Source organism: Carcharhinus amblyrhynchos, chromosome 15 (genome assembly GCF_965287045.1).
Source record: "Carcharhinus amblyrhynchos chromosome 15, sCarAmb.v2.hapA, whole genome shotgun sequence".
NCBI lineage: Eukaryota > Metazoa > Chordata > Chondrichthyes > Carcharhiniformes > Carcharhinidae > Carcharhinus > Carcharhinus amblyrhynchos.
This window is the reverse complement of record NC_137338.1, coordinates 74,460,017-74,485,150: the sequence shown is the minus strand read 5'-3', so window position 1 is coordinate 74,485,150 and position 25,134 is coordinate 74,460,017. Positions and strand designations below refer to the sequence as shown.

The 25,134-nt window shown below is 42.4% G+C and overlaps 2 protein-coding genes and 1 pseudogene across 2 annotated transcripts in view; all 3 read right to left on the bottom strand.

The window, feature by feature from the left end:
• Window positions 1–819, bottom strand: part of LOC145353448 (cysteinyl leukotriene receptor 2-like) — an 88,274-nt gene extending 87,455 nt beyond the window's left edge. The window contains exon 1 of the mRNA XM_080204230.1: window positions 742–819. The gene's annotated coding sequence lies outside the window, so the exon portion shown is untranslated. The remainder of the gene's footprint in view (window positions 1–741) is intronic.
• The window catches only part of LOC145353447 (cysteinyl leukotriene receptor 1-like), a 176,969-nt gene extending 153,856 nt beyond the window's left edge, over window positions 1–23,113 (bottom strand). Inside the window, exon 1 of the mRNA XM_080204228.1 lies at window positions 22,963–23,113. The gene's annotated coding sequence lies outside the window, so the exon portion shown is untranslated. The remainder of the gene's footprint in view (window positions 1–22,962) is intronic.
• Window positions 2,803–3,829, bottom strand: LOC145353018 (cysteinyl leukotriene receptor 2-like; annotated as a pseudogene).
• Window positions 23,114–25,134: the final 2,021 nt, after the last annotated feature.

The following is a 25,134-nucleotide window of genomic DNA, read 5'->3' as shown; positions in this document are numbered from 1 at the left end:
GGGTTGGATTTCAAACAATGACAAGACAGAGTACAGGAATGAGATAGAAAATCTGGTAAACTAATGTGATGATAATCTCCCCCTCAATGTCAACAAAACAAGATCTCCCCATGGTCCCTGCCATTTGACTACCCTCAACTAGTTAATGGATGCTTAATGGAGTAGAACAAGGTTTGTGTCAGTGGGCATACAGCATTTGAGTGTTTGCTAATGAGAACATTCTTGGTCCTATGTTTCATTATAAGTGAGCCACATCATTAGAGCAGTGGAAATTGGAAGACATATCATGGATGAATATAGGTTGCTTGTGATTCATAGAATGTTACAACACAGAAGACAGCCACTTGACCAATCATGCCCATGCCTGCTCTTTGAAAATGTTATCTAATTGGTCTCATTCCTATTTTTTCCATTTCTTCTACCCTGTCAGTCAGTGCATTGCAGATGATCAAATTGGTTCTCTGGTCAATTATGTTAAATTGAGGTTTTCTGGTCATGTTCTCTTCTGCCAGTTTCTTCTCGCTTCAATCTATTAAAACCCTCATGATTTTCACAACCACCATTAAATGTCTTCTTAACTTTCTCTCTTCCAAGAACAATGCCAGCTTCTCTCGTCTTTCCATTTAGCTGAAGTCTGCCATCATAGGTGATCATGTGAAAAAGGCTTTAGGGTTGGCAAATAATCATTGTACATCCAGTGCTGGAAAACGTAGATTGCTGAAGTGAGTGTGAATATCATACCTGTATCAGAATTACACTTGAAGCGATTAAATTCAGGAAACACTTTGGTAAATCTCTTCCCAGTTGCTTGGCCAAGATTCAATAACGCAAGTTTGTAGAGACAAAGCTGTTGATTATAGTTCTTTAAGTTTTTCATGCATTCATAACATTACACATCTAATATAGAAGTAAATTTATAATTGTAGCAAAATATTGTAGCATTCAAGGTACAGATACAAAATTCCATACAAGTCGTAACTCGCTAATTGAACTTTCTCAAAACATTGAGACATTGCCATAGATAATGTCCTATCGTAATTTACTCCTATGTTCCCATGATAAAACATTTGAAACACCTCTTCAAGTTCACCTAGCTTGAATTTAATGCAATTCCTATGCACACATTACCTGGCAATGATTGGCCAAGTGACTGACCACAAAGCTACGTGGCATGACCACTGACTGAAACAACGGTGGAATAGGACTGACTTGCCTGCTTCACAGAATGTCAGCATGAAATCAAGTGTGCTGAAATGCCTCTGCCATATTAACTTCATGACTCTAGGGGGACCTTTCCAAATTTTCTCCCTCGACTACATGGAGAATATTTAATATCACCAATGTGCTGACTGAAATTGACTCAGGGCAGAAAATCAATAACCTCCTTCTGCACAGTAGGGATTCTATGAATTGGGATTTCCCTGATATTTACAGCCCAGTAATGCAGCACAGATGTTCAAATCTGATTCTCGTGTATCATAATATTCATGCTGAAAGATTTTGGACCTTCCAATATGGACTTTAATACCCATCTTAAAGGAGGCTAAAAAGAAAGTGAAACAATTGGTAGAAGATATTTTTAAGATATGGGCGTCACCAGCATTTATTGCCCATCCCTAATGGCCCTTGAGAAGGTTGTGGTGAACTGCCTTTGAATGACCAACTTGAGCAAACTCAGAATTCTAGAAAATTAGGCCATAGATATATTTAAAAAAGATCATGGATCTTGTTTATTACTGACAGGATATTATCTTGCTCAGACAGAAGATAAATTGTCAGCAGATGGGCCTTTGGTAACCCATAAGACCTTAGGAACTGATAAGAAACAATGTTCAATTTTGCAGGAATAAATAACAATAAAAGGTATGAAGAACTGAAATTATTTTAGTGTTAGAACTGAAAATAACTCAAATATGGTCATATGTTATGGTCAACAACAACTGATGTTTAACATAGAAAATCATTCCAAGGTGCCTCTCAGAGGCTATATCAAATGAAACTTGACACCAAGCCACATAAGGCAATATAAAGCCAGGTGATCAAAGACTTGTTCAAAGAGTTTTAAGGAGCATCTTAAAGCAGAATAAGAAATTTCACAATGCCAGTTTAAAGCCCTACAGGTTTATTTGGAATCATGAGTGCTGCTCCTTCATCGGATAAGTGGAGGTAGGAGGAATTAGAAGGAGCAGCACTCTAAAAGCTCGTGATTCCAAATAAACTGTTGGACTTTAACCTGGTGTTGTGAGGCTTTTTACTGTGCTCACCCCAGTCCAACGCCAACATCTCCATATCATCTTAAAGCAGGAAAGAGAGTTAAGCAATGCAACAAAGTTAGGGAGGCAATTTGAGAGTTTAGGACCTAACCAACTGGATGTACAGCTGGCAACAATGGAGTGACTAAAGCTGGGGATGCACAAGAGGCCAGATATTTTGCAGAGATGTGCAGCCTGAAGATTCAAACAGCTGGTTTGAAGGAAAACATACAAAGCAGCCCATTCTGTAAGGGCTTTCAAGAAAACTCATACCATGTTAGAACAAGAAAATGTAAGAGTGGAACCACCCGATCTTTCAAAAGACAAAAATGACTTGATCAATCCTTCAGTTTGGAGTGACATTCAATCTCAACATTCAATGTATGAGAAGTTACTATTTTCTTTGAGATAAAAGCGGCCATATCTAACAATCAAATTCTTTAATGTCGGTATGTCTCACTTGATTCTGACCTTTCGTATTCTGAACAGGAGAAATCCTGCACTCCCATCAGTCCTAAAATTAGATGTGTAAATGAATTGTAGTATGGGCTCAAGTTTGATGCATCAGTGCAGGACAGCCTCTGAATGTGCTCTTGACTGTGGTTCTCAGCTTGTCCCCGAAACTCTCTGCTACAAAGTAATATAAAAGGGGATCCAAACAGGAATTGATTGCTGCACCACACAGGGTAACCACTACAGCTTTCTGAACAAAGCAGCTGGCTTGGGAAATATTTCTGGTGTCATTTGTTATGGCAAGGTAGACAGTTCGTAGAATATGATAGGGTAGAAAACTGGTTAGAAATAGAACCATTACAACAATAGCCATAGCAATTGCCTTTCTTGAGGGAGACCCTTTTCTTGTGATGTTTTGTCTTTAAGATTAGCAAGGTCTTAACAACAATTGTGTAACAGAATGTGATAATAAAGAAGGGAATAATGCAACCTATGACCAGAGAAATTAAATTCATGGTATATATTTTACTGTTAACATTTTTGAGATCAAAGCATTTTGTTTCATTATTTTCACCTTTCAGAAAAGGACTGGCTGCTACTCCAACAAATACCTATATTACAACACATAGGATTTGTACAGATTTGACACTTCTATACTTCAAAACTTTCACTGGATGCACTATAGCAAAGTAGCGCAATAGGCTCATCAGAGTCAGAAAGTAGATGCTGCAGTACATGTTGAGGTACAGGGCATAAGTCAGGAATCTACACAAGGAATCTGAAAGGTCCCAAATGCTGTATCTCAAATAATAATGAACCCACCAGGGCAAAGTGCACACAAAGAGTAGATCCGATATTGCCAGGTTCACCACGACAATGCTGATTTCAGTCTTCTTCTTGTATAACCTCAGGAGTACATATGTAACAGAAGACATTTTCAATGAATCCAAAAATAAATACAATGATATACGTTGGTACACAGATATCAGTTTTGAAGTCATCGATGTTCTCACAAGAGTCATTCCCCAGGATACTTGTGTTATTCATTCTCTGCTTTCAGAAAATCCACACGATCAGCCGTTTTTGTAGAAGCAAACCACTAATTTTAATGACAGTGAACGGATGAGAAGTTAAAAATACATTGCATTCACAGCATTAAATCAAGGCAATTTGCTTTGAGTACATTCACAGTCACTAGAACATAGTTTTTTTAAAATTCATTCGTGGGACAAGGGCATTGCTGGCTGGCCCATCCCTAGTTGTCCCTTGAATTCAGTGCTTGCTAGGCAATTTCAGAGGGCAGTTGAGAGTCAACCACATTGCTGTGGCTCTGGAAGCCAAAGCACGCAAGGACGGCAGATTTCCTTCCCTAAAGGACGTTAGTGAAATAAATGGGTTTTTCCAACTTTTTCTTTTCGATGCTGTCTTTGACAAAATCTGAAAGTCGATGTTTACATTACTTTAATGTTTCATGCAAAATAAAAAATACAAAATGAAAAACTGTTACAACTGCTCCTTCAAATTTGTTATCCTGGATGTGAGTGGATGAACTGGATTCTTTTCTTTATTCAACCCCGTCAGTTGGTCACAACAAGATTAATTTAAAAAGGATCCCTTGTGGATATCTTTTCCCAGCCAATCTAGGTATTAAAAGGAGCCAATTTAATCTCACTTTCCCGAGTTAAGGAAAGAGTGATATCAATTAAATGTGAGGAAAATGACAAAGCATATGCATATACATTGCACAGGTTGGAAATGAGAATTGAGTTCAAAAATAATTTTTAAAAGTAAATGCTAGTTAGTCTTTCATTTATCAGTTAGGAGTGGATGGTGGAAAGATGCGGCCATTATGATTTGAAGTTCCAGTAGCGCTGACTTCAGTAAGTGCAGAGTCAGTTTTGACATTCCAGTGTTTGCAGTTTGCCGAGAGGCTGCCCAGTTTCTTTTTCAGCTGTGCCTTTGCTGACTTGGCTTGTTCAGCAATCAGAGGGAGAATGCTCTGCAAAATTTTCAGGCGTTTGCTGTCTTTCCTCCTGTGCTATATGCTGATACACCCAGCACTAATTGACACTGACCAAGTTTTTCAGTGGGCCTTGATATATTTCTGAAAGGTGAAAATCCACACGATCTGGAAAATTGTTCACAGGATATCATTCCTGCTGAGATGAGAATCAGCTCCCATTATTCACACTGGAGATGACAGCTAGTTTCTGAATGGTTCACATGCTTTTGGTGTATCCTGTCTGGAGACATCGTGCAATTCTATTGTCTCTCTCAATCTCATAGCTTCAAGCAGAATATTAGCTCAAGAGTAATGACAACTTTTCCCTTATTAAGCTTTCCATTTGCCAAATCTTCAGCCACCTGTCCAGCTTAGGTGCTGGTGCAACCCTTATACCATATCGCACTTTGGTTTCTCCTCCTTGGTGTACATTTATTCCATTTTTCAATATTTCTTGGTTATCCTTTAAAATGCTTGTTCCCTACCACCCAGGAAGAACCACATCGAGTTTCTGACCAAGATTGCTTCACTGTTCTCTTCTTCATCCTCAATGATTTAAAATCAACCTGACTTCTCTCCTCTGAGTTTACTGGACTCCAATCCTGCTTGAATCTCTCCCTTCATGTAAACTCTCCTACTTATATTCAGCTCCACCACTTTGACTGCATCATTTGGCCTCTCTACACCCAATGTCTCAATTACAAATAAGGACATAATTTATTGCATTCTTCTGCAGTAGCATCATGCTTCTCCACTTTTTTTACTATGTCCAGCCCTGGGAAAAAAAGCTTTCCAAGTCACTTAGAAGAGTACTTTTAAATTTTCAGCTGTCTAACTTTTAATACTTCACTCACAGAAAACCCATGCAGTTACCAACCTGTGAAATCACAACCTCTGAGGTTTGCTATCCTCTCCCCAGTAAAACCCTTATACCCTCACTGAGTCATTCACATGTTATGGCATCTCTCTGAACTTGATTAGATTCAAGGAATGCAGATTTGAATGTCTATGGTGGACAGTTGGTTTAATTCGTCACCATTAAATCTACCTGGTCTGCATAAAACACCATCAGGTCTTGCTCTCTGCTGCTGTCTTCCTGGAATGTAAATTTAACTGCCAGCCTCTCCACTATCCACTGCCCTATTCCTATTCAGCTTCAGCTTCAACAAATGCAAGGAGTTGATAGAATTCTTTGTTTGTAGAATTGAGACCAAGCATTTAGCTGCCTCTGCCACATCCCTCCTTTCCCCTTGCTCACCAAGCCAAATTTCCCCCCAGTGTTCCCTCTCCCATAAATCATGACAAATACTTACTTTGGTGGCATAAGTGGAAAACAATAATATAGTTATTAGTTATTAAATTATGTAACTAATTGTGAGATTAAACAAAATGAGAAATTCAAAACCAATTTATGGATCTTAATCCTAATACTATTGGGAGATAACAGAGTTATGTATTAGGACCTTTACATCCCTCCGCATCTCAGAACTATGCAATATCCCACCATTTAGTTAATATGCCTCTTCTATTCTTCCTATCAAAATGGACAATTTCACACATGTCCACATTATACTCCATTTGCCAGATATTTTCCCACTCACTTAGAGGTTTACAGCATGGAAACAGGCCCTTCGGTCCAACCTGTCCACGCAGCTCAGTTTTTACCACCAAGCTTGTCCCAATTGCCCACATTTGGCTCATTATCCCTCTATGTCCATTTTACCCATGTAACCATCTAAAAGCTTTTTAAAAGACAAAATGGTACCTGCCTCTACTACTACTACCTCTGTCAGCTCGTTCCAGACACTCACCATCCTTTGAGTGAAAAAATTGGCTGCCTCTCCCCTCTCACCTTGAATCTATGCCCTCTAGTTTTAGACTCCCCTACCCATCTACCTTATCTATGTCCTCTATAAGCCTCTATAAGATCAACCCTAAGTCTCCAACGGTCTAGGGAAAATCCAGCTTCTCCTTATAACTCAAACCATCAAGTCCCAGTAGCATCCAAATAAATGTTTTCTGCACTCTTTTTAGTTTAATAATATCTTATCTATGATAGGGTGACCAGAACTGTGCACATTATTCCAAGTGTGGCCTTACTAATGTTTTGTACAACTTCAACAAGACATATATTCAGTGTTCTGACCAATGGAACCAAGCATACTGAATGCCTTCTTCACCACCTTGTCTACCTGTGACTCCACTTTCAAGGAGCTATGAACTCGTAGATCTCTTTGTTCTGTAACTTTGTAGCATCCTCTTCACAACTTACTTTCCTATCTTTGTGTCAGCAGCAAACGTAGTAAACAAACCTTCAGTCCCTTCATCCAAGTCATTCATGTAAATTATAAAACGTTGAAACCCTAGCACTGATCCCTATGGCACATCACTTGCTATATCCTGCCAAACAGAAAAAGACTTATTTATGCTTACTCTGTTTCCTGTTAGCTAGCCAATCTTCTATACATGCCAATATGTTACCCACACACCATGAACTTTTACTTTTCACAATAACTTTTGATATGGCATCTCATCAAATGCTTTCTGAAAATCAAAGTGCAGTACATCCACTGGTTCCCTATTATCTACAGCAAGTGTCTCCTCAAATAAATTAGTCGATTTCCTTTTCACAAACCATATTGAATGTGCAAGATTGCTTTGAATTTTTCTAACTCTCCTCCCATAATAGATTTAATAATAGCTTCTGACATTTTCCCTTTGATAGATATGAAAAGCTAACTGGCTAATCATTCTTGCTTTGTCTCCCCTTGGAACAAAGGAATTACATTTGCTATTTTCCAGTCTTATGGAACTTGTCCCAAATCGAGGGAATTTTGAAAGCTAAAACCAACGCAACACTGTCTCACTAGCCACTTCTTTTAAGAGCCTAGGCTGAAGTCCATCCAGGACTTGTCAGCTTGCAGCTTCAATAATTTGTTCAATACCACTTCCCTGGTGATTGTAATTTTCCCAGAGTTCCTACCTATCAATTTCTGATTTACAGCAATTACTCGATGTTACTTATGTCCTCTATTGTGATAGCTGAATTAAAATACCTGTTAAATTAATCTGCTATCTCTTCATTTCCCATTAATTCCCCAAAGGGGCCAAAGAATTTTGTTACTATTTTCTTATTTAAATATCTATAGAAATTCTTGTGGTCTTTATATTTCTAGCCAGCTTCTCTTGCACTTTAATTTTCCCCCCCTTAACCCTGTCATCTCTTTGCTTTTTTAAATTTTTCCAATCTTCTAACTTACCATCTTTGCACCTTTTTTTAAAGTTTAATACTGTCTTCAAGTTGTTTAATTAACCATGGATGGTAAGACCTCCCCATGAAATTTTTCTTTTGCATTGGAATGTATCTATTCTATGTTTCTAAAATATGCCCTTAAATGTCTGCCACTGCATGTCTAATGACCTGTCCCTTACCCTCATTTGTCAGTTCCCTTTAGCTATCTTTGCTTTCATGCCCCCATAATTGCCATTACGTAAGTTTAAAATGCTGTTCTTGGATCCACTCTCTGCTCCCTCAAACTAAATGTAAAATTCAGTCACATTATGCTTGCTGTTACCTTGGTGTGCCTTCATAATGAGTTTATTATCTCATGCACATTATCAGGTCTCGGCCTACTGCCAGTTGGTTCCAGAACATATTGTCTTAAAAACATCTAGGCTACCTTTGCCCTTCTGATTATTCTAGTCTATATATAGATTAAAAGAATAGTTTTCAAACTTTTTCCGGCGACACACTTTTACAAAGTGGCCACCCCTCATGACCCACCAACCAGCCAAGCTGCTACACTCACAATCTAAACATCTCACAATCTCTACATTTAAAAATACATCTTTTTACCTTTTCCTTTCATAAAGTGCACATTGTATCAATCAATACTAAGCTTTCCTTTCTCATGCTGGTTATGTCATTATCTCAGAGAGAGATCCTCATGGTCATACCGCCTTCTACAAAATGCGTGCGATAAACATTTTCTTTAGAACAGAGTCACAGAACATTTCATGATGTTTTGAGCAAGATCACAGAACATCCCCAAAAAGGATACCCAGTGACCCATTTTCAACATCTCTGCAACCCACACACGGGTTGAAAAACCCTGGATTCAAATCCTGCTGATCCCCACTTTGAGAAACATAATTATTGACGCATCTTTCTGAAAAGGTCCCATTATCTCTTTCTTTATACTCTATTCTACCATGTAGTTACAATCAGGAGGCAAGTAGACCATTCCCACAATTAACTTGTTGTCTCTTTCATTTCTCATCTCAAGCCAAACTGCTTCTGTGGCCTAGTTCTCTGAATTTAAGTAATCCCTCTCTAATGTGCTAATATCATCATTAATTATCAGAGCCACCTCTCTGCCTTTTCCTAGATTCCTGCCCTTTCTAAGTGTCATGGTAGAATTAGGGACCTTGAGGTGAAGGATCCTCTTGGAGAGAGTGATCATTGTATGGTGGAGTTTCTGTTGCAGATGGAGGAGGAGAAAGTGGGTTCCCGGACACGTGTCCTTTGTTTGAATAGAGGGGAGTATGGTAGGATGAGAGAAGAATTGGCGAATGTGGACTGGGGGAGCGCGTTGGAAGGTAGGTCTGCTGAGGAGCAGTGGAGGATCTTTAAGGAGATCTTTCTTGGTGCTCAGCAGAAATTTATTCCGATGGTTAAAAAGGACAGTAGGAAGAGAGGTAATAAGCCGTGGATAACGAAGGAGGTGAAGGAAAGTGTTAAATTAAAAGCGGAGGAATTTAGAGTAGCTAAGAGCAGTGGGCGAGAAGAGGATTGGGAAAGGTTTAAATGTCAACAAAGATTGACAAAAAAGTTGATAAAGGAGGGTAGAAGAAGCTATGAAGCTGGGCTAGCGCTTAATATAAAAAAGGATAGCAAGAGTTTTTATAAATATATAAAAAGGAAGAGGCTGGCTAGGGTGAACGTTGGTCCCTTAGCGGATGAGAAAGGGGACCTAGTGGTAGGGGATGGGGATATGGCTAAGGTCTTGAATAACTTTTTTGTTTCTGTCTTCACGGAGGAGGACGTGAATAATTTGCCGGGTGTTAGCGATGGAAAGGTGGTAGGACTGGAGGGTCTTAATGACATTACTGTTACTAGAGAGGTGGTGCGCGACAGACTGGAGGGGCTGATTGTGGACAAGTCCCCAGGACCGGATGGAATGCATCCGAGGGTTCTGAAAGAAATGGCGGAGGTGATAGTGGATGCCTTGGTGGTTATTTTCCAGACGTCGCTGGATTCCGGGGAAGTGCCGGAGGATTGGAAAACGGCTAATGTTACGCCGTTGTTTAAGAAGGGTGCCAGGCAAAAGGCGGGGAATTACAGGCCGGTTAGTTTAACGTCTGTGGTAGGTAAAATGTTAGAATCCGTCATTAAGGAGGAAATTGCGAGGCATCTTGAAGGGAATTGCTTGATAGGGCAGACGCAACACGGTTTCATTAAAGGGAAGTCGTGTCTGACAAATTTACTGGAGTTCTATGAGGATGTGTCTAGGGCGGTGGATAGAGGAGAGCCGGTGGATGTGGTCTTTCTGGATTTTCAGAAGGCGTTTGATAAGGTACCTCACAAGAGGTTACTGCAGAAGGTCAGAGGACATGGAGTTGGGGGTAGGGTGTTAGCGTGGATAGAGGATTGGTTGTCAAATAGGAGGCAGAGAGTGGGGGTCAATGGGTGCTATTCGGATTGGCGGTTGGTGACTAGTGGGGTGCCCCAGGGGTCGGTGCTGGGGCCTCAGCTATTTACCATTTATATAGATGATCTGGAGGAGGGAACCGAGTGTAGGGTGTCGAAATTTGCTGATGACACCAAGATTGGGGGAAAGGCAAATTGTGCGGAGGGTGTGGAGAGTCTGCAGAAGGATCTAGATAGGCTGGGCGAATGGGCCAGGAAATGGCAAATGGAATTTAATGTTGGCAAGTGTGAGGTGGTCCACTTTGGTAGGAAGAATGGTAGGAAGGACTATTACTTACGTGGCGAAAAACTGCAGCAGGCGACGGTGCAGAGGGACCTCGGGGTCCTTGTGCATGAGTCGCAAAAACCCAGCCTGCAGGTGCAGCAGGTGGTCAGGAAGGCGAATGGGATGCTGGCCTTCATAGCGAGGGGGATTGAATATAAAAGTAGGGAGGTCTTGCTGCAGCTGTATAGGGCATTGGTGAGGCCGCAGCTGGAGTACTGTGTGCAGTTTTGGGCGCCGCACCTGCGCAAGGATATTTTGGCCTTGGAGGGAGTGCAGAGGAGGTTTACTAGGCTGATACCGGAGTTGAGGGGGTTGAGCTATGAGGAGAGGCTGAATAAACTAGGCTTGTACTCGTTAGAGTTTAGAAGAATGAGGGGAGATCTCATTGAGACGTATAAGATGATGAATGGGATGGATAGGATAGAGGTGGAAAGACTCTTCCCGCTCAAAAAAGACAGTAGGACTAGGGGGCACAGCCTCAAGATAAAGGGGGGGCGGTTCAGAACGGAGTTGAGGAGGAACTTCTTCACTCAAAGGGTGGTGAATCTCTGGAATTCTCTGCCCGTTGAAGTGGTGGAGGCTGCCTCGCTAAATATTTTTAAGAAGCGGGTTGATGGGTTTTTGATAAGAGAGGGGATTAAGGGTTATGGGGAGAGGGCGGGAAAGTGGAACTGAGCCACGACAGATCAGCCACGACAGATCAGCCATGATCTTATTGAATGGCGGGGCAGGCTCGAAGGGCCAGATGGCCTACTCCTGCTCCTATTTCTTATGTTCTTATGTTCTTATCCTTCAAAATTCAGGTCCCTATCAATGTCATTCTGTTGCCCTGGTTGTCAAATTTATTTCTAATTGCACTGAATCATTTCATCTGTTTTATTTCAAATGCTATGTGCATTCAGATACCAAGCTTTTAGTTTTGTCCTTTTATTATTATTGTGATGTCAAGCCTTATCTGTTGATTTACTCTTAGATTTATACTCTTTGTCCCTTTACCACATTTTTTCAAATTTGACCCCTCGCCCCCTATTATTTAAAACCTTCTCTATTTCCCTAGTTATGCACTAGAACACCATCCCCAGCAGGGTTCAGGTGTAGATCATCCCAGAAGTATAGCCTCCCAATTTCCCCAGTACTGGCACCAGTGCCCCATGAACCAGAACCCACTTCTCTCACACCCCTGACTTTGAGTCCAGCATTCATTTCTTTCATTTTGTTTTCCCTATGTCAATTTGCACATGGCTCAGGTAATTATTATCTTTAAGGTTCCACTTCTTAATTTGGATCCTAGATCCTCATAGTGACTAAACAGAACCTCCTTCCTCATCCTGCCTATGTCGTTAGTACTTATATGGACCATGACAATTAGATTCACATCTCCCACTAAATTTTACTCCAGCCCTGAACAAATGTCCAGAAATCTGGCACCAGGCAGGCAACACAGCCTTCTGGATTCTCACTCTTTGCTGCAGAGAAGAGTGTTAATTCCCCTTGGAATAACTCCAATGATCTGCAAGGGGAAAATCACTCATTGACTTCCCAGTTGGCTCATTGAATACGAGCTCCCTGGGGATTGCTAATTAGCCAACCAGATGGGCCTCGTACTGCGTCCTGTATAAAGCAAGAGCCTGAAAGGGTCCATTACCTTTTAGTCCCATTTAGGACCCTATTGTGTTCACAGGATTATGGTAATTGTTTGTTTTCATTTTATGCAATAAAGCATGGTCCCTTTACAACTGACTCCTGGAGTTATTATATTGGCAATGAAGTAAAAGGAATGTTTTGGTAACTCTGCTCATCAGCTCCTGTTAAGTCTGTATCATTCAGTTTTGCAATGCCTTTTTTGGGAAGCTGGAGGCATACAACGTGAGTGTTGCGGACTAGCCACAATATGCTGAGAGAAAGAGGTACTTCTTTTGGGCAAACAAAATAGAAGAAGCTACTTGGCAAAAGATCATTCTGTTGATTGTATGTGGGGGTGTAACATTAAGTATTATAAAAAGTCGTATCCAGAAACTCCGGAGTCTAAGACCTTTGATGAGTTAGTAGAAATGATGGCAAATCATTATGATCCTAAACCTTCCATGATCTTACAATGATACTGGTTTAATACAAGTACTAGATGTGCAAGGGAATCAGTGATAGAATTCCTGATGCAACTAAGAAAATTGGTAGAGCACTGCGAATATGGCACAACAATACCAGGAATGTTGCGACACCATTTAGTGTGCGGTATAAATGATCTAGCAACCCAAAAGGCTTTTGACGGAGCCAAACCTAGATTTTAAAAAGCCATAAAGCTGGCCTTATCTCAGGAGAATGTGGAGAAAGGGGCTGAAAGGATCTTTAGATAATAACGTCCATACGCTTGGGCGAGTCCCCTATCATGAACCAAGGTCCCCAGTTGAACATACTTGTGAACCACGGCCTTGAGCGCAAGGGAAAACAAGCAAGCAAAGAAAGCAGGAAATTCCGACACTAACCGAGAGAGAGTTCCACAGTTTAGGGAGCAGCCAGCACAACAGTGCTGTGCATGCAGCCAAGGAGGCCAGCCCAAGCAAGGTTGCCAAAACAAACAAAGCATGCAACACCCATATCGAAGGGCGAAGCCACCCCAGAACAGAGGATACCAGATACGTCAGGCTAAAGAGTAGGAACTAGCATTACTAAATTGCATCACTACACCAAAGGTGGCCCAATAGAGATACAGCTCCAGATGAAAGGATGCCCACTGGACATGGAGGTGGACACAGCGGGGGGGGGGGGGGGGGGGGGGGCGGTGTGTGGAGAGGGGGTGGGCAGGCAGCAGTATCTATTGTACGGGCACGTGAACTTAGAAGGTTACAATGGGTATCTCTGCACTCAAGCTGAAGGACACGAAGGCAAGATTAGCAACTTATACAGGAGAGCCATTATGAGTAGTAGTGACCATCATAACCCCAGTCACATATATACAAACAGTTCGACTCTGATAGTGATACAAGGGCCAGGTCCCAGCCTTTTGGAAAGGGACTGGTTACAAAAACTCCAGTTGGATTGGAGGAAAATTTTCAAAATGGACACTGGAAACTTTTATGAAGGGACTAGGAAAGTACCCAGAGGTTTTGAAGACAGACTTTGGAAAAATAAAAGGGGTTCAAGGCAAACACTTACGTGGACCCAGACGCTCAAACAAGATTTTTTTTAAAGGCAAGACCAGTTCCATATGCGCTCCATATGTGAAACTGGAGAAGGAACGGAACTGATAGAAGAACTGAGGAAAATTCGACTTGTACAATTTTCTGAGTGGGCTGCACCAGTAGTCCTGGTGTTAAAGCTGGACAACACAATCCACCTTTGTGGTAATAATAAGATGATGGTGAATAAAACATCTTGCTTAGACAAATATCCAATACTACCAATTGACGACCTCTATGCAAAACTATTTACAGGCCAGATATTCACAAAGCTGGATATGAATGATGTGAACCTCCAGTTAGAACTAGAAGCGTCATCAAGGAAGTACATGATGGTAAACATGCACAAGGGTTTATATGGATACACTCACTGACAATTCAGGGTATCAGTGTGTGCCATATTCTGAAGAGCAATGGAAAGCATGTTGCCGGAAATGCCCAGAGTGACAGTTTACCTAGATGATCACAGGATCCATTGTCAATGAACACCATGAAAATTTTGCAGAAATGTTACAATGGTTTTTGGTAGCCCGCGTCAGACTAAAAAGGGAAAAATATGTTTTCCAAGCAGCAGAGGTAATATATCTCAGATACAGGGTCAACAAAGATGGTCTATATCCGGTCAAGAAAAAGGTAAAAGACATAAGAGGCTCCAACACTAAGGAACATGACAGAACCAAAATCATTCCTTGGCCTTGTAAATTATTATGGGAAGTTAATTCCAAACTTGGTAACGTTACTGGCACCCCCTACATACCTTATTGAAAAAGCATCAGAAGTGGCATGGAAAGAAACACAGGAGGACCCTTTTGAGAGAGTAAATCACTAACTGCAGTCGATCAATGTGTTGATCCATTTCAATCAGGAAAGATCATTGGTCATAACATGTGTCACTTCTCTTTATAGAATATTTGCAGTACTGTCGCACTGATGGAACAAGAGGATGGAGCTCCTGATTACATATGCCTCAAGGACATTAGCTGATGTGGAAAGAAGGAATACACAAATAATTAAAGAGGGTTTGGCAATGGTCTCGCAGTGAAGAAATTCCACGGTCGACACTTTACAATCCTAACAGACCACAAACCTCTGTTGGACCTTTTTCCCCCAAGCACAAAACAATCCCTTCTATAGCGTCAGCCCAAATACAGCGATAGGCACTATTATTTGGTACTTATGAGTATACCCTGGAACATAAACCTGGGACACAAGTCGCCAATACTCGAGTCACTTACCTTTGCCCAGAAGTTTTCCATCACCATTGAAAGTGGATGGAGCAGTGATGTTATGGATACATTGCCAATTTTGGCAAAACAGATAAAGGCTTGAACTCAAAACGATCCCACATTGGCAAACCTGAGCCGCATGATATTAAATGGAGAAATGCAGAAATGTCCAACACAAGACTTGCAGCCATATGCAACAAAATACCCAGAATTAAGTATAGAAGAGAGCATTATCCTTGGGGAGCCTGGTAGTTATCCCACAATTGCTCAAAGGCCTATCCTTCAAGAACGTCATAATGGCCACCCAGGTGTATCAAAAATAAAGATGCTAGAGAGAAGCTACATCTGGTCGCCTGGAATAAACGGAGACATAGAAAATGGTAAAAACCTGCAGAACGTATCAGGCTACACTGGAAGCTTCCCTACGTCCCTGGGAATGGCCAGGAAAGCTACAAATTAGGATACTTTGCAGAACCATTTACGGGCTCCATGTTTTTGTTGTTAATTGATGCCCATTCTAAATGGATGGAAGTGCACAGGATGACATCCACATGTCACAAAACACGATAGAGAAACTATGATAATCTTTTAGTGTCCGTGAAATCCCAGAAGTTTTAGTGACAGATAATGGAACCCCATTTACTGATAGAGAATTTAAGATATTTTTGGAAACAAATGGAATATGACATGTCCGCACAGCCACTAGCCACCCATCATTGAACAGACTAGCGGAATGATCTGCCCAAATTTTTAAAAAGGAATGAAAAACAGACCAGGGTGCCTGTAGACACCAAACTGGCAAGTTTTTTCTCTTCAGTTAAAGAATGATGCCACATGTAATGACAGATGTAGCCCCAGCCAAGTCACTAATGGGCAGGTGCCTACAGACTAAGCTAAGCCTTATATTCCGGAATCAATATGGAGTGGGAGAGAAGCAAGAAGCTCAAGAAAGGGGCCGTGATTAAAGAAACAACAATGTTGGAGGGAGATATGGTTTCAGTGCGAAATTTTGGAGTCAGCACCCAATGGACACCAGGAACAATTCTCTTTGAAACAGGACCAGTGTCCTACATGGTAAAAGTTAGAGACACAGTGCAAAGAAAGCATGTGGACCACCTAAAACTTCGGGAGCTGTAAACAGAAGAGGTCAACTCGGCAAGCATGCTATTGGAGACCCCAGTACAGGGAGGAAGGACATAACACCTCTACCGATGGGAAGCCCTGAAATGCCATATGAGATCTCCAACTCTGAAATGGAGACTGAAACAACAGAAATCAGAGAGAAAGAACCAACTCCAATAATAATCTGTCAATCATCAAGAAGTACTAGCTAATATGCTATACACCACCTGGCCAGGTGGAGTACGAAATAGGAAAACAGCGAAGGGCCAAAAGAGGAAGATGGCCCTGGTGCCCAAGTAGCGATGGAGAACCTCAGACACAGAGGAGGAGGAATGTGATAACACCCAGGATCTGCAAGGGGAAATCACTAATTGAGCCCAGCTGTGAAGTCACTTTTTTTTATTCCAAAAATATACTTTATTCATAAAAATCTCAAATAAACTATTGCAAATCTACATGGCTTTGAATTGCAAACAATGCAGAATCAAAACATTTTTACAGATTTGTACAAATTACAATCATTACGTTTCAATACTTAAAACTATATACACGCCTCAATAAATTACTGTGTGCTATTATTGCACAGATTGGCACACAGTTACGCAGGCCGAGGGTATTCTGCAGTTCCCGGGCCCTCGGTCTGCCTCCGTTAAAAGACCTTATAGTGTGGCCTTTCCCCATTGTGCTTTTGCGGCAGCTGCCCCAAGCTTCAGCGCATCCCTCAGCACGTAGTCCTGGACCTTGGAGTGTGCCAGTCTGCAACACTCAGTCAAGGACAGTTCTTTCAGCTGGAAGATCAGCAACTTTCGGGTGGACCAAAGTGCGTCCTTCACCGAGTTGATGACCTTCCAGCAGCTGTTGGTATTTGTCTCGGTCTGCGTCCCCAGAAACAGCCCGTAGAGCACAAGAGTCCTGCGTCACTGAGCTGTTCGGGACGAACCTCGACAAATACCACTGCATCTCACTCCAAACCTTCTTTGCAAAGGCACATTCCACAAGGAGGTGTGCGACCGTCTCATCAGCCCCGCAGCCGCTTTGAGGGCAGCGTGCGGTGCTGTTGAGACCTCGAGTGAGCATAAAGAATCTGACGGGGAGTGCCCTTCTCACCACCAGCCAAGCCAGGTCTTGGTGCTTGTTTGTCAGTTCTGGTGATGAGGCGTTCTGCCAGATGACACTGACAGTCTGCTCAGGGAACCATCCGACAGGATCCGCCATCCCCTTTTCTCTCAGGGCCCCAAGGACGTTACACGCTGACCACTGCTTAAATCGCCAAGTGGTCAAAGGTGTGTTTGCGGAAGAATTCCTCCACGAAGGACACGCGCTGCAGTATGGTCCAACTACTCGGAGCGTTCTGCAGCAGTGTGTCCAGACCCATCCTTCGCAACACTCGGGACAGGTAGAACCTCAAAAAGTAATGGCACTTGCTGTTAGTGTACCAAGGATCTACGCACAGCTTGATGCAGCCACACACAAAGGTGGCCATCAGGATGAGGGTGGCGTTGGGAACGTTTTTTCCTCCATTCTCTGGAGATTTGTGCATCGCCTCCCTCCGGACACGATCCATCTTTGATCTCCAGATAAACTTCAAGATGGCCTGCGTCACTGCTGCAGCGCAGGATTTGGGGATAGGCCACACCTGCGCCATGTACAACAACACAGACAGCACCTCGCTCCAGATCATCAGGACTTTTTCCTGTCATGGAGAGGGAGCGTTGCTCCCACAAGCCCAGTTTCTGTCTGGCTTTGGCAATGCACTTGTCCCAGTTTTTGGGGCATGCTCCTGCCGCTCCAAACCATATCCCCAGCACCTTCAGGTAATCTGAGCCCAGCTGGGAAGTCAATGAATACGAGCTCCCTCGGGATTGGTAATTAGCTCACCAGATGGGGCTCATGTACTGAACCCAAGCCATGCATAAAGCACCTTTTAGTTCAAGTTGGGACCTGTTGTGTTCATCACAAACTTGTTTAGTTTCATTTTTGTGCAATGAAGTATGGACTCCTGGAGTTGTTATACTTCTCACTATGCTGTCCCTTACTACAACTACATTCCCTTCTGAATTCCTCCCATTTGAATGGCTTAAGAACATAAGAAATAGGAGCAGGAGTAGGCCATCTAGCCCTTCGAGCCTGCCCCACCATTCAATAAGATCATGGCTGATCTGAAGTGGATCAGTTCCACTTTCCCGCTTTCTCCCCATAACCCTTAATTCCCTTGTCTGTCAAAAACCTATCTACCCGTGACTTAAATATATTCAGCGAAGTAGCTTCCACCACTTCAACGGGCAGAGAATTCCAGAGATTCACCACCCTTTGAGTGAAGAAGTTCCTCCTCAACTCCGTTCTAAACTGACCCCCCCCCCAATCTTGAGGCTGTGCCCTCTAGTCCTGCTATCCTTTCTGAGCGGGAAGAATCTCTCTACCTCTACCCTATCCATCCCCTTCATTCTCTTATACGTCTCTATAAGATCCCCCCTCATCCTTCTACACTCCAAAGAGTACAGACCCAGTCTATTTAGTCTCTCTTCATAGTCCAACCCCTCATCTCCAGTATCAGCCTAGTGAACCTCCTCTGCACTCCCTCCAAGGCCAAAATATCCTTGCGCAAGTGCAGCGACCAAAGCTGCACACAGTACTCCAGCTGCAGCGTCACCAGTGCCCTGTACAGTTGCAGCAAGACCTCCCTGCTTTTATATTCTATCCCCCTCGCTATAAAGGCCAGCATTCCATTCGCCTTCTTGATCACAAGAAGTGATCGCAAGTGCGAGGTGGTTCACTTTGGTAGGAATAATGGTAGGAAGGATTATTACTTACATGGAGAAAAACTGCAGCAGGCGACGGTGCAGAGGGACCTCGGGGTCCTTGTGCATGAGTTGCAAAAACCCAGCTTGCAGGTGCAGCAGGTGGTCAGGAAGGCAAATGGGATGCTGGCCTTCATAGCGAGGGGGATTGAATATAAAAGTAGGGAGGTCTTGCTGCGGCTATATAGGGCATTGGTGAGGCCGCAGCTGGAGTACTGTGTGCAGTTTTGGGCGCCGTACTTACGCAAGGATATTTTGGCCTTGGAGGGAGTGAACAGGAGGTTTACTAGGCTGATGCCGGAGTTGAGGGGGTTGATCTATGAGGAGAGGCTGAATAAATTAGGCTTGTACTCGTTAGTTTAGAAGAATGAGGGGAGATCTCATTGAGATGTATAAGATGATGAATGGGATGGATAGGATAGAGGTGGAGAGACTCGTCCCGCTCAGAAAGGATAGTAGGACTAGGGGGCACAACCTCAAGATAAAGGGGGGGCGGTTTAGAACGGAGTTGAGGAGGAACTTCTTCACTCAAAGGGTGGTGAATCTCTGGAATTCTCTGCCCGTTGAAGTGGTGGAGGCTACCTCGCTAAATATTTTTAAGACGCGGGTTGATGGGTTTTTGATAAGCGAGGGGATTAAGGGTTATGGGGAGAGGGCGGGAACGTGGAACTGAGCCAAGACAAATCAGCCATGATCTTATTGAATGGCGGGGCAGGCTCGAAGGGCTAGTTGGCCTACTCCTGCTCCTATTTCTTATGTTCTTATGTTCACCTGCTGCATCTGCAGACTGGGTTTTTGCGACTCATGCACAAGGACACCCAGGTCCCTCTGCACCGTAGCACGCTGCAGCTTTTCACTAAATAGTAATCCCTCCTACTATTATTTCTGCCAAAGTGGACAACCTCACACTTGCTAACATTGTACTCCATCTGCCAGGTCCTCGCCCACTTGCTCAGCCTATCCAGATCTTCCTATACCACAGTGTCATGGTCAGTCATCTCATCCACACTGCAGCCCCACTCGCATCTAAACAATCTGAGAACCTCAAATAAATAAAATAATTGCAGGGGCTGACACTCCTGCCATCTGGACCCCCTTACCCACCTCAGCTGCAGTCACACTCTCCTGACCCAGATCAAATCAGCTATATCCTAATAGCCATGATGTAGAGATGCTGGCATTGGACTAGGGTGGGCACAGTAAGAAGTCTCACAACACCAAGTTGAAGTCCAACAGGTTTATTTGGTAACACAAGCTTTTGGAGCACTGCTTGTGATACCAAATAAATCTGTTGGACTTTAACCTGGTGTTCTGAGACTTCTTACTGTGCCACCCCAGTCCAATGCTGGCATCTCCACGTCATGGCTACCACCAGCACTGCAAATCGCTGGCTCAAAGTGGAGAAGATCTCCAAGATGATCGTGCATATCAAGACTGACATGGTGAAGGAGCAGCACTCCAACCAAATAAACCCATTTGACTTTAACCTAGGTGTTGTGAGACTTCTTACTATACCCTAATAGATGTGACTGCTTCCTGATACAAAGGGTTCAGGTAACTTTCTGCTCCCTAATGTGTTACATCAGGTGGAGTCGGGAATGCCTGAGGACTCAGGCAAACGGAGGTCTCCCGGAGCCAAGGAAACAGCTGGCAGCCAGCCAGGGCCGGGCAACTGGGATCAGTTTTCCTGAAGCTGCTAGAGAAGCAGATGATGTGGAGATGCCAGCATTGGCCTGGGGTGGGCACAGTGAGGAGTCTCACAACTCCAGGATAAAGTCCAGCAGGTTTATTTGGTACCATAAGCTTTCAGACTGCTGCTCCTTCATCAGGTGAGTGATGATCAGAGAAGCAGAACTGGGGATTGCAGGAGGGGCTGTTAGCAACTTCAGGTCTGTCTGAAGGAGTCCCACAGCCTTCAGATGCAGGAGGTAGTGCTGGTATTGCATGGCACTCAGGCCAACACTGCAATGGTGGTGTTCACAGTGGAAAGCATGGGGCAGGAAATGGTCGCCATGGTCCAAGCATGGCGGAGTTGCTGAGCACTATGGCTGAGGGCCTCAGGAGCATACTCAAAACACAGAGACATTGTTGTGGGTTTTGAGAGCAAGACCCAGTCACAGTGAGTCATTACTGAAAGGTTCCAGAGCTTGGCCCAGTCACAGAGAACCATTGCTGAGGGCTCATACACCATGGAGCAGACGTAGTTGAGCCTCTGGGACTTGCATAACCGGGGGGACACAGAGTCTTCTGGAGCTCACTCCAGCTCCCCCACCATCCCATGTACCAGGGCCCGTGGTCACCTAGAGGGAGGGGGAGGGTTGGAATCCATGCCAGGGCCTTCCACGCAGCAGATCTCGACCATTGTTAGCCATTCCAAATCCCCCCCTTCCTGACACTAATGCACCTGCAAAACAGGCTGGCATGGCTACATCTGTGACACCCAACATTTGGCTGGGGCCCTTCGGGTGACACTCACCAAGGGCAAATTAGATCATGGGGTATGGAACGCAGTTGACCACCTCCATCTCTAATGTGCATTTTTGGGGGCGGGGGGGATCACCTAGATGTAGTGGTACTCACCTCCTCCCTCTCCTTCACTACTGCTGCATCTGAACCACACTTTCATAGAGCAGCAGTGTTTGCACCAGCATGATGTCACGCCAGAGAGGTGGGAAGCATCCAGGAGGGAGGAAGAAAGAATGTGTACCAAAGATATTGAAGTCCAGTAAAATCCATGCTAATAAGCTTTGCAGCCTTTTTGTGTTCACATCATGAAAAAGAGGCTGGGATGGTATCAAACAGTTTGGTGTTGGGTGCGAATTGGATCAACAGGCACAGCAAGGTGGTAAGATCACGGACAGTGGCTTTGGTTTTCCTAAGATTTAATTAGAAGAAATTTTGCTTATTCAGTACTGGATGTCTGAGAAGTGGTATGACAATTTAAGCACAGGGCAGAGGTCAAGACAATTGGTTGTGAGGTTAAGCAGGAGGTCATCATCATACATGCAAATACTGCCATTATGTTTAAATCAGTTCCTAGCTCTGCAGCCCAACCACATTCAGTCTGCGTCTTTATAATTTTTCTAACTTCTTCTGGGTACCTATTCATGTTCCATGAACTTACACGCATGAGTTTCAAATCCACAAGTTTTCTGGAATTTCCGGATGTAGAAATTAATGAAGTTCTAAAATCAGTGGTGTGCTTATCAGCATAAGGAATTAAAGTCGTGTATTTTAAACAGAAACAATATGAATTTAAATCATATTAACCGGTAAAAAACAAAACTGGCACCTCAAAGATCACAACATTTTGTATGATATATATACACAATTTTGTTAGCATAAAACAAACCTAATCCCCTCTAACAACGCCGATCCGACATTGACACCATATATGGGAACATTGCAATAGACTGCTTCAGAAGGGTTTAGAGAAAAAATGTACGTGGACAGTTCTTGTTCAGACTCGCAAGTTTACGAGGTTGAATAGGGTGGGAAGAACATGGCTCACGGCGACTTCATGCGGTATCGCGCAGCCTAACTCCAGACTTATCCCAAATTCTTAGACGATCTAGTGGAAATTCGTGGAATTTTAGTAACACGAGGAAATAAATGAACAGATAATGTGTCGCTATTATGAATGAACAACGCAACAATGTCCTTGCACTAACACTCATCTCTGTTGCTGGAGTTAACAAAAAACAAAAATGTTACAAACCTTCAGTTTCAGTCTCAATGATCAATCACCTCGCGTTCCCTCAACACGAACTCAAATCTCACCAAAAGATTAACATATTCGCGTAAATATTAAGACCTTTCAGCAAATGTGATTCGTACGAACAACTTTTAAAAACAAATTAGCCTCGTATTCGATCGCCCTGGGTCTTTAAATAGAAACAAGAGCCAAACTTTGATTCTTGACAAATTTTGACGAACAGGGAAGGAGTTACTATCTTACCTGCCCGAAAAACTGGACAACTGCCGGTAAAGTGGAACCACTCTGACGAGGCCAGTTCACTTAAAATTCCCACTAGAAATGACTTCCAACTCATTCAAGAGCTGGAGACTGAATTACCACAGCAGACTTCGTCTTAAATAACCCAGCGTTCGTTTTGATCTAGGAATTCTTTGCTGAAGATGTAATGATTTAGCTCTAACTCTAGGGGGCATGGTAAAGTTAATTTACAGATTATATGGACAGCGGGGTTGACAATAGTCAAATTTGTCAAACATTGATAATACTACCAAATTAATCAAAGGCTCAAACACTTATTGATCTGAACATGCAGACTGATTTGCATTTAGTAATAGTTGACAAAATGATGAGATGGATAAAACATACATTGGCAAATTATATGGAACGATTATGAAGATTTACAAACAATGATGTCATTTCGTATATGAACACTATCGCAACTTAGAAGCTACCTTTTGGTGCTTAAATTGCAACAAGGTCTTGTATAATATGGGTATTGGAATGGTTTTTACACATTTCATAAACACTGAATTTATTTTCTCTGTCTCACCCCAATCATGAGGAATTGTATTTTGGCTTATACTATGATAGGTAAAGAATTACGTTCAAGTATGTTGTAGGTTAGGTGGGGACTGTTAAGATTAAAAGTGGATAAGGTGTCCAAATATTTTAAATTTAGAATTAGTTAATCTTGCTTCATCTCCCACCTTCTACTCTCCATAAACTTGAGGTCATCAAATCTCTGCTGCCTGTTTCTTAATTCATAGCAAGTCTGCCTGTCAGTAGTGTGCTCACTGACCTATACTGGATCCTGGTCAAACTATGTCTTGATATTAAAATTATGATCCTTGCTTTCAAATCCCTCCATGGTTTCATTTCACCCTCTGTCATCTCTGCTAACCCCAAGACCTTCTGAGGTATACTCCTCTAATTCTTGCTTCCTGTGCATCCCTGATTTTAATTTCTCCACCAATGGCAATCATACCTTCAGTTATCTGTAGCTCAAGCACTGGAATATCCTCACTGTCTACCTCACTTTCCTCCTCTCAGACTCTCTTTAAAATTGACCTACCTCTTTGACCAAGCTTTTGGTGATTCTCTCTCTATGTGGCTCAGTGTTATGCTTTGTTTGATAATACTGCTGTGAAGTACTTTGGATAATTGATTGTGTTTAAGATGCTATACAAATATAGCTTGTTGTTGTGGAAGAGGAACTAAGATGGGATTTATAGTAGGCCATGTGAAGAAGGATGTTGGAATTTCTAGTGAGCTATATGAGGAAATAGTTATTGGGAAGTAGATGTAGAACAATATTTAGATTTATGGTGGGTTAAGTAAGGAACTATGTCAGCGGTTTCATCTCAGAATTTATGATGCTTAGAGAGAAAGTTGAAACTGGAAAATGTATTTTCTAATGATAATTTGTTAATACCAAGTAAAAAATGAACCTATTACAAAATAAAGGAATTGTGAATTTACACATTGTGCTACCAGAATGCAAACACTGACCAAATTAAATTCAAGTTTGTGAAATATTTGCACGGAATTCCAGTTTCTGCTCATTTTAATGGAAACTGATTCATAATGTTAAAACCATGTAACAAAAAGGAAGCAAACTGACTGATGCCTTGTAGTTTATGACATTTTGCACAACAAATATGTGGAAGAACTATAAGTTCAATGTCTGGCACGAAAACAAAACAAAGAGGAAATAAATATTATTAAGAGAGAGCAGTAAAAGATAAGCAAAAATAAAACACTTTTTAAAAGAACTGCAACAGTAATTAAATTCTGAAGGAATGGGAATGCCTTTTTAAATGCCAATTTTCAATGTCAATGAGAAGACAAAGGATGAGTAACGTGATAAAGGACAAGCCCTATCACTAACCTTTCCTGATGAGTTTAGTTTGTATATCAGGTAATGACAGCAAATTTATCATTGACATACATGGAATTACATGAGCCTCTCAGAGAGATACCATTATCAGACAACTCTTGGAGGAGCAGGGCATTGTTGACAGCAATGTCCTGATTTACACATTTGTGATCATTAGAAGTTGCTGTCCAACTTCCATGTAAAAAGTAGTGAGCACTTCGGGACTCACTGTTATGTCCATTGCAAAATCCAGCTCATCATTTTTTTATGATGGTAAA